The sequence below is a fragment of the Akebia trifoliata genome, chromosome 3, assembly GCF_017979445.1.
Source record: "Akebia trifoliata isolate Shusen 1 chromosome 3, ASM1797944v1, whole genome shotgun sequence".
NCBI classification, from domain to species: Eukaryota; Viridiplantae; Streptophyta; class Magnoliopsida; order Ranunculales; family Lardizabalaceae; genus Akebia; species Akebia trifoliata.
Window position 1 is genome coordinate 41019137 of NC_141377.1, and position 7614 is coordinate 41026750.

The 7614-nt window shown below is 32.1% G+C and overlaps 1 long non-coding RNA gene across 1 annotated transcript; it reads left to right on the forward strand.

The window, feature by feature from the left end:
• Nucleotides 1–5901: 5901 nt before the first annotated feature.
• Nucleotides 5902–6732, forward strand: LOC147406984 (uncharacterized). The gene is made up of 2 exons (XR_015175804.1): nt 5902–6118; nt 6485–6732. It is a non-coding gene; the product is annotated as an uncharacterized LOC147406984 (long non-coding RNA).
• Nucleotides 6733–7614: the final 882 nt, after the last annotated feature.

Here is a 7614-nt window from a genome sequence, read left to right on the forward strand (position 1 = left end):
GAGGCCGAGGACCTCAAACACCACAAACGTACGCTCTTGACAAATGAGACAGTCTGTTTGCCTTTATTCTCATGACCTACTTTATCTTTAATATGTGAGAACATGAGAGAGGAGCTGTGCCTATTAATTCCTAGCGTTCACACAGACATTTGCCTTTACAATTTATTATGCAGTTTAATGTCAACTCTCATCCAAGCGCTAATAATTCAAATCAACTACCCGTAAGTTATTGCGCATAGATCGAGTCAATGTCATAGTGTCCATATGTTTAGTCGAAGTACTCTATATCTAAGGGGGTAGGGTGTCGATTTGGATTATAATTCTCCTATAATCTGGAACATCAGAAATGCATATTTGTTGTAAGTGTAGAATATATTTTTACCATTTTTTGTACTTAATTTGGTATAAATATTTTGTATAACTAATATAGAAATGGCTTCAACAATAGGAGATTTTGATCTTAGATAGTGATTTCAAATTCCATAATTACCACAGGAAAACAAGTTTCTGAGTTTTGGAAAATCAAATTTTGTATTTTGATTATGAAAATTTAAGATCAGAACCTAGTATTATCTAACCAAATGAATTCAATGCCTTTCTTAAGAAAAATTTAAGGAGATGCCCGGTAAATCTACCAAGTCACCGTGCTGTTGTGAGGTTTTTGCACATGAAATTAAACATTTGATTGAGCTGAGTGGATTATATAAAATTGTAGGTGTGAAAAAATTGAAATAGCAAAGATAACATAATCGTACAAAATACAAGGATTTACGTGTTTCGATAATGTGCCTATGTCTACGGAATAGAACAAGAACAATCACTATTGTTTCATAAGTTTTACAGTCTTAGAGATTTCTATTTATATAACTAAGATTTATTAAAACATGTAAAATTTCCTAAAATAAATATCTCAAAAAAAAAGAAAATCCTTACGAAAATATTATACGATTACCCTTTTTATATCCCTTAAAAATTCGCAACTCTGCATAACGTAACAAAATACAGGACATTTATACGACAATGGGTAAGATTGGGGTTGTGGGATTCTAAGTAAAAAAAATGTCACCAATAAGGTTTTTCTTTGTTGGAGTCCACAACATAAAAAAACCATTGAACGAAGGACAAAAGGCTTTTGTCGTTAGGAGACTTGTAAAAATTTCGTTATGAACCCAATCTAATGTTTGTTCCCACTGATATAATAGAACATGAGAGTTCAAGTATAATTTACAAAGAAGGATGGGGCCCATGAATTTCATTAGAAATTCAGAATCATATAACGGACAACAGATCAATGTGAATGGTGTCTATTTGTGGTCAAAGTTGAATGCTGTCTTGTTCTATACCTCTTTAGAGCAATTTATTTTTCTATCGAAGAAAAGGGCAACTAGTGGTCTTGAATCTGCAGAATTTATTGTGATAGTTGAATTTGGTTTGGTAGTGAGAGGTTAATTATGATAGTTAATAGACTATACGTATTACAATTTAAGTTTTGATAGGGTTCCCTTATCTGAGTCTCAGCCAAGTATTTGCTCAATTCATTTTGTGGCACGCACTCGAGCACTTATGCATTTGGAAATTCTCACATTCAAGACTTAAAGTGGGACTTTTATTAGGATCCTCTTCCACAACGTCATTTCTTTTTCAAATGTCCCAAAACAACCTTCCTAGTTTAAGTTTTAATACAAAAACGTGTTTTGTTATCGTTATGCCATTTTTATGACTAATATATATTGAAACTTTAACTCCAAGGGGTTGGTCTAGTGGCAAGGCATTCCTTAATAAGCTCTTCAGGAAGAGTAGGTCAACTGTTCAAAATCCCACAAAATTATGAATTCCATGGGCCACCCTTGAGGTCCGATTGACCCTCGACTCAACCAGTTGCACGTAGGACTTTTCAAGGGGGTGGTGTGAGTGACTGTGGGATTAGTCCCACTATGAGCCAGAAAAACAAGAAATTGTTGAAACTTTGTTGTATTTAGCTATCTCTCTCTCTATTTATATATAATATTTTGTATATTGTGTATTTAGTATAGACCAAATTGGTTTGATTTGGTATAATCAATTTGCACTTATTATGGAAAAAAAAAAAAGTGTTTGATTGGTTTACTTATGAAACAAACAAACCTTAGGTGGTTATATAATATTTTCAAATCTAGAGTTTGAATTGAAATTTCATATCCTTTTAACAAGTTTCCTACTAGGCCAGATAAGTAGACTACTTGAGAATAAGGATATCTTTTGTCTAAAAGACTTATATAAATAATAAATTTGTTTTGTTACGATTTGATTATTAAAGAATCTTTCATTAAATACAATAAATTGTCTTTTAAATTTTAAATAATATATATATTTTTAAATTTCTTTACCATTATAATGAGAGAAGTTGACTAAGTGTTTGTTGACATCAAAATTTTGGAAGAGCAGAAATGTCCACTCTTTTACATTTAACCTTACTATTATCAAGGTTATTTTTATCCAAAACTAATAAGAGTACAACCCTAAGAACTTTATAACCATAATAGTTAGTGTATTGCTTTCTAAAATTACAAAAAAATCTATAAAATCGACGTAATTAATAATTTAAAAGGTTAAAAGATTCTTATAATACGTTAAATGATGAAATATGATATAAAATTAAATTATCTATTTAAAATAATTATAAAAAATTTAAATCACGCATAATAATATATGTGCCTTTGCACACGGCACCTACTCCTTTTGAATAATTTGACTATCAATTTGGCTTTCTTTTAACATCCAATTAGACCACCATCGGTTTTGATTCCAACTTTTAAAACACTTATAGAAATCATAGGGAAATCCAATGGCTAGACCAAGCTGAATTTTGGTGAATTTAGGTTCACCGAAGGGTGGGTTCATGGGACCCATAGGTGAATCTTTCCACCTTGACCTTAAATGTTTTAAATTTTAATGAGGATGAGAACTTCCTTAGGTATGCCCAAACAAACATAATTTGATATTTCATTAACCACATGCCATTGGCCTCACCCCACCCGTCTATTTTTAATTTTTTTTAAAAATTGTTTTCTATTTGAAGGTCATTTTCTCCAATTTATTCTACCAAAAGTCGATGAATACTAAGCAAGTTGGGTCCCTAATAATCACTATTTAGCCGGTACGGTATACAAACTTTTTATCTAGAATCGTTGTTCCCCGTTCAAACAATAGAGGTTAATATATATAAGGACTGGCCTAGACCTTAGGATTGTTAAATTTGTTATTAAGGTCTTCAACGTAACAAATTTATGTTAATTTGTTTGATTTTAGACTTTTAGTTTGTGGTAGGTTTGCCTTCTTACGACCATTCTACTTCCTAGGTTAGGTTTACAGAGATGTAAAGAAGTTGTTTAATTCAATAGTGAGCTCAGCTCAAAAACTATTGAAGGTTCTAGAGGATTCTTCTTCTATGACGTGGAACGTTTAATTTTCTTGGTGGTTTTGAAATTTGATAATTACATCTGCTCGACCAAATGTTTGGTGTTTTCAGGTCGTGATTTTTTAATTTCAAAGCCCGCTCGTGAAAAATGGATTTTAAAATGAAAAAAAAAAAAAAAAAAATTTGACCCAAGAGGGGGAGATACAGAGAGTTCGTACAGAAGCTTCTAATCAGTTTTAACTTTCTTTTAGCTCAACCCTCCCATCCAATTGCTTCTACTCATTCCACTTGTGGGCCGCTCGAACTTGTTTTACCTTATGCATGCGAACAACAAAATCTCATTGGATGTTATTCTTGGCATATTTTTCAAAGAATAATGATTTTCTTACACCCATTCAGACATACGCCCATCACAGAATTGTAGATCATTTGCCTTAGGATTCATAAAATCATAAATATTTTTCTTGTGTATCCCGAGACAAATGATCTTCAATTCTATGATAAGGGCATATGTTAGCGGGGGAGTCAAATTACCACGACTATTTTTTATATTAAAGAAAGCGTTAACAAATATTCGATTTTGAGACGGCAGAGTTTTGTTTGCACCTAAAGATTGTGTATGTATTAGGGGTGCAACTTGGTCCGATTTAGATCGAGAACCGAACCAAGTCGATAGCTTTGGATTGGTTTGATTCAGTTTAGAATAAGTAATTGTTTGATTTTGAGTTAGGAAAATGAAGAGCTGATCAACTCGGTTTGGTTCAAGGTTTGTATAGAATTGAACCAACCCGACATCCAAACCCTTGTATGAGAACTAAATATATATTAATTTTTTATAAATTATTTTGGGAATTAAGACATAGATTAATGATTTTTTTTTTTTATAGATAAATTAATGGCATTTCTCGATAAATAGATTAATGACTATCCATTAATCTAGTTAGGACATAAATTTCATTGTTATTATTTATTTATTTATTATTAAAAATATTTTGTTTCCAAGCATGTTTGTAGGATATTGACAATCCGTAGAACCGAGCCAAACCATTGGATTATAATAATTATATTACGATGCATGTTAACACCTTTTCGAAGTATACCGAATTATTTGTTTCCGATTTTTTGATGTGTGATCTATAAAGTACATGCCGCATATTTTCCATTTAACGAATGTTTAACCAAATTTTTATAACCCAAAATCAAATGAAACTCAAAATTTTCACATATTAAAATTTTTTCGTATTTCGATTTATTGAATTATTTTTGTCGTATTTTTTATTTGGGTAATGTTGTTAGTTGTTACATTATGTTAGGACTTTTTCTCTTTGAAAATGGTGCACACACATAAAAAAAATTGAGTACATTTTTATCACTTCAAACAGAGTAATTTTCGAAATAGCTTAATGCAAACGGACCAACCCATTTAGGCATTCGATAAACCTTCGGATATCCAAACCCAAGACTTGTGTTGAATCATGCAACATTATGGCTTAAAACGGATTAGGTTCGTGCTGGATATGAGTATATCCATATCTGAATCCAAAATTTTTATTTAGATTGAGACTATATCAAATCCGATTGAATTAATTGATTTGGGTCGGATAGTTTCAAATCATTCAAGGCTATTGCAAATAAAATGTCTAAGAATAATGATAAATGCACATGATTGGGTACACGGCTAACATGGCAAGGACAAAGAAGCGCATATATTTTTCTTGTGTATCCCCATGAAAAAGATATATGATTATGTGCATTTGTCACGTCAGTCGTGTACCAAACTATATGTATTCATCACGACTAAATATTTAAAGGTAAGGTGATTTGAACTCAAGAACTCCCTCCTTTTGAGAGGGAGGTGTTAATCATTCGAAATACTTGTTTATTGAAGAAAATTATCTTAAAAATATAATTTACAAAATAATATATCATTCAGATTTAAGCGAATAGAAATGGATCCATATCCAACCTGAATCCGATTCTGGTCCAGAGATATTAACATATATCCAACCCATTTGTTAATTCAAATATACTTGAAGAAATCAAACTTGCTAAATTCGGATTTGAGATAAAATTCGAATAATTTTAAACCTTACTTGCAATTCTTTTTTTGGTAACTTTTGTTTTCATTTTTACTCTCAAAATTTTTGACCCAATCCATCTTCTAGACATAATAAATCCAATTCCAGTCGTGCTCGGGTGACACAAGGTGACAAAAACACCTGGTGTCGTGCACATTAGCATCTACGGTTACGTGCGTGCCACCACGTCATTTGTGTCACTTTTGTCTCCGTTTGTGTCAGTCCAGCACTTTTCAATTCATAAATGCCAACGAATCTCCACGTATGAAAACGGATCCGTTTCAGTCCCTAATTTTACGTTTACAAAATAGGAAAGTTCTACTGTGTCAAACTTATCTCATCCATACGAAATCTAGCCGTTTTTTTTTTCCTTCTCATCTCAGCCCATAATATTTATTACCAAAAGATTTGATATTTACTATTTGAGACATGAGTCTTCTCTGTTTCTCCCTATAAATAAATTCTCTCATCCTTTTCTCTTCTCCCATCTCTACTTGGTTTCCAAGTTGAAGATTTCGACACAAAAATGTCTAAATCCACATCCCTGTTCATCATAGCCCTTCTCCTCTTCGTCTCGCTAACTTACGCAGCTCGCCTTGAGCCTGCACTTCCCAAGGTTTCTCTTGGAAAAATCCAATACGGGGTACGTTGCTTCGTTTGATTAAAAAAAAAAACCACTTTTTCTACCTTAATTAATATCGATTTTATTTGATGGGTTATGTTCAATTTTTTTTTTTTTTTTTTTTTTTTTGTATTTTAGGTGATTTTATTTAGGGATATTTACGAAAAAGTGATCAACTTTTAATAAATTTACAATTCTGACTCATTACTGTTCATTTTAATTATCAAAATGTGAACGCTAACGAATTCAGAGGTTTAGGTTTAAAGTGACAAATTGAAAATAGTCACTTTAAAACTGCCGAATTCTTACCATGCTGAATTTTTTTCCTTTTATTTATCTAATTATTTCTTCATCTTCGTTTATTTTATTTTTAATGGTTAAATTAAGGTGGAGTACGTTGAAGAAAGTTGTGAAGGATTTGGGAAGGAGGAATGCTTGAAGAGGAGGGAACTTGGGGCCGACATTGATTATATCTATTCGATTGACAAGCCTTGAATATTTGTGTTGAAGAGCCTTCGGCATTAATAAAATAATTCTTCAATTTGATCGCATTGTGTTCGTTGTTATGGATTTGGGTTTAATTATGTAAACATATGAATCTTAGGTTAAATAAATAAATGATGTGTTTACATTAACCACTTGGGATAGAGACATGACAATAAGTGTCTAATGTGAGACTAAACTTAACACGTCCCTACACGTGTGGCCTAGATTGGGCTAAATCATGTGTAGGAAATAAAGATTTACTTTGATATCATGATAAATTTGAGGGTTTAACTCAAAATCAATTGACAATGAGTGGAGAGACCCCCAGGAGTTTAAGGATAGAGACAAGACAATAAGTATCCGATGTGGGCTTAAATCTAATAGTTTTTAACTACTTGAAATGCTTATTGGGCTACTTTTCGAGTTTTAATGATCTTGAGATTTTAGAAAAAATCCACCATTGCGGTTGAAACCTGATAAATGTTATCTGGGAAATGGCTTCCCAAATTAATTGTGAAAAAATAAAAAATAAACAAATCAATCGCATAAATATTTTAATGATGAATACACCACTGTTAATTTGAAGCTGGGGATATGTCAATCATTTCTACTTTATTTTATGCTAAGCTATTCGTAGAAGACCACTTTCAAGGAGTGCATGTAATCCGCTTGAAAACGAAGGAGAGTCAATAGTGCAAATCCCGAGACAGATTTGATCAATTATAGATTTAAAGGATCAGATTGGCACATATATCAAGATTTGCGTCAAATCCATCTATAACCCCCTATGTGACATGATCTTAACTGATTTGGGAAAAGGTCCCAAAATGGAAATTAAAACTCCTAATTTATTTTAATGGTTAGCAAATTGAGAGGACCATTAATATTGGGCAGTTTCAATTTATCAAGGAGGATGAGTCCTTCTAGGCCAGCGATTACAAAGGGTGGATGAGAAAAATGGATGGCTCAAAGGTTGATTCCATCACCATAAAAAAATCTTGTGTTCTTACTTTGAGTACATAGTAGTTGTT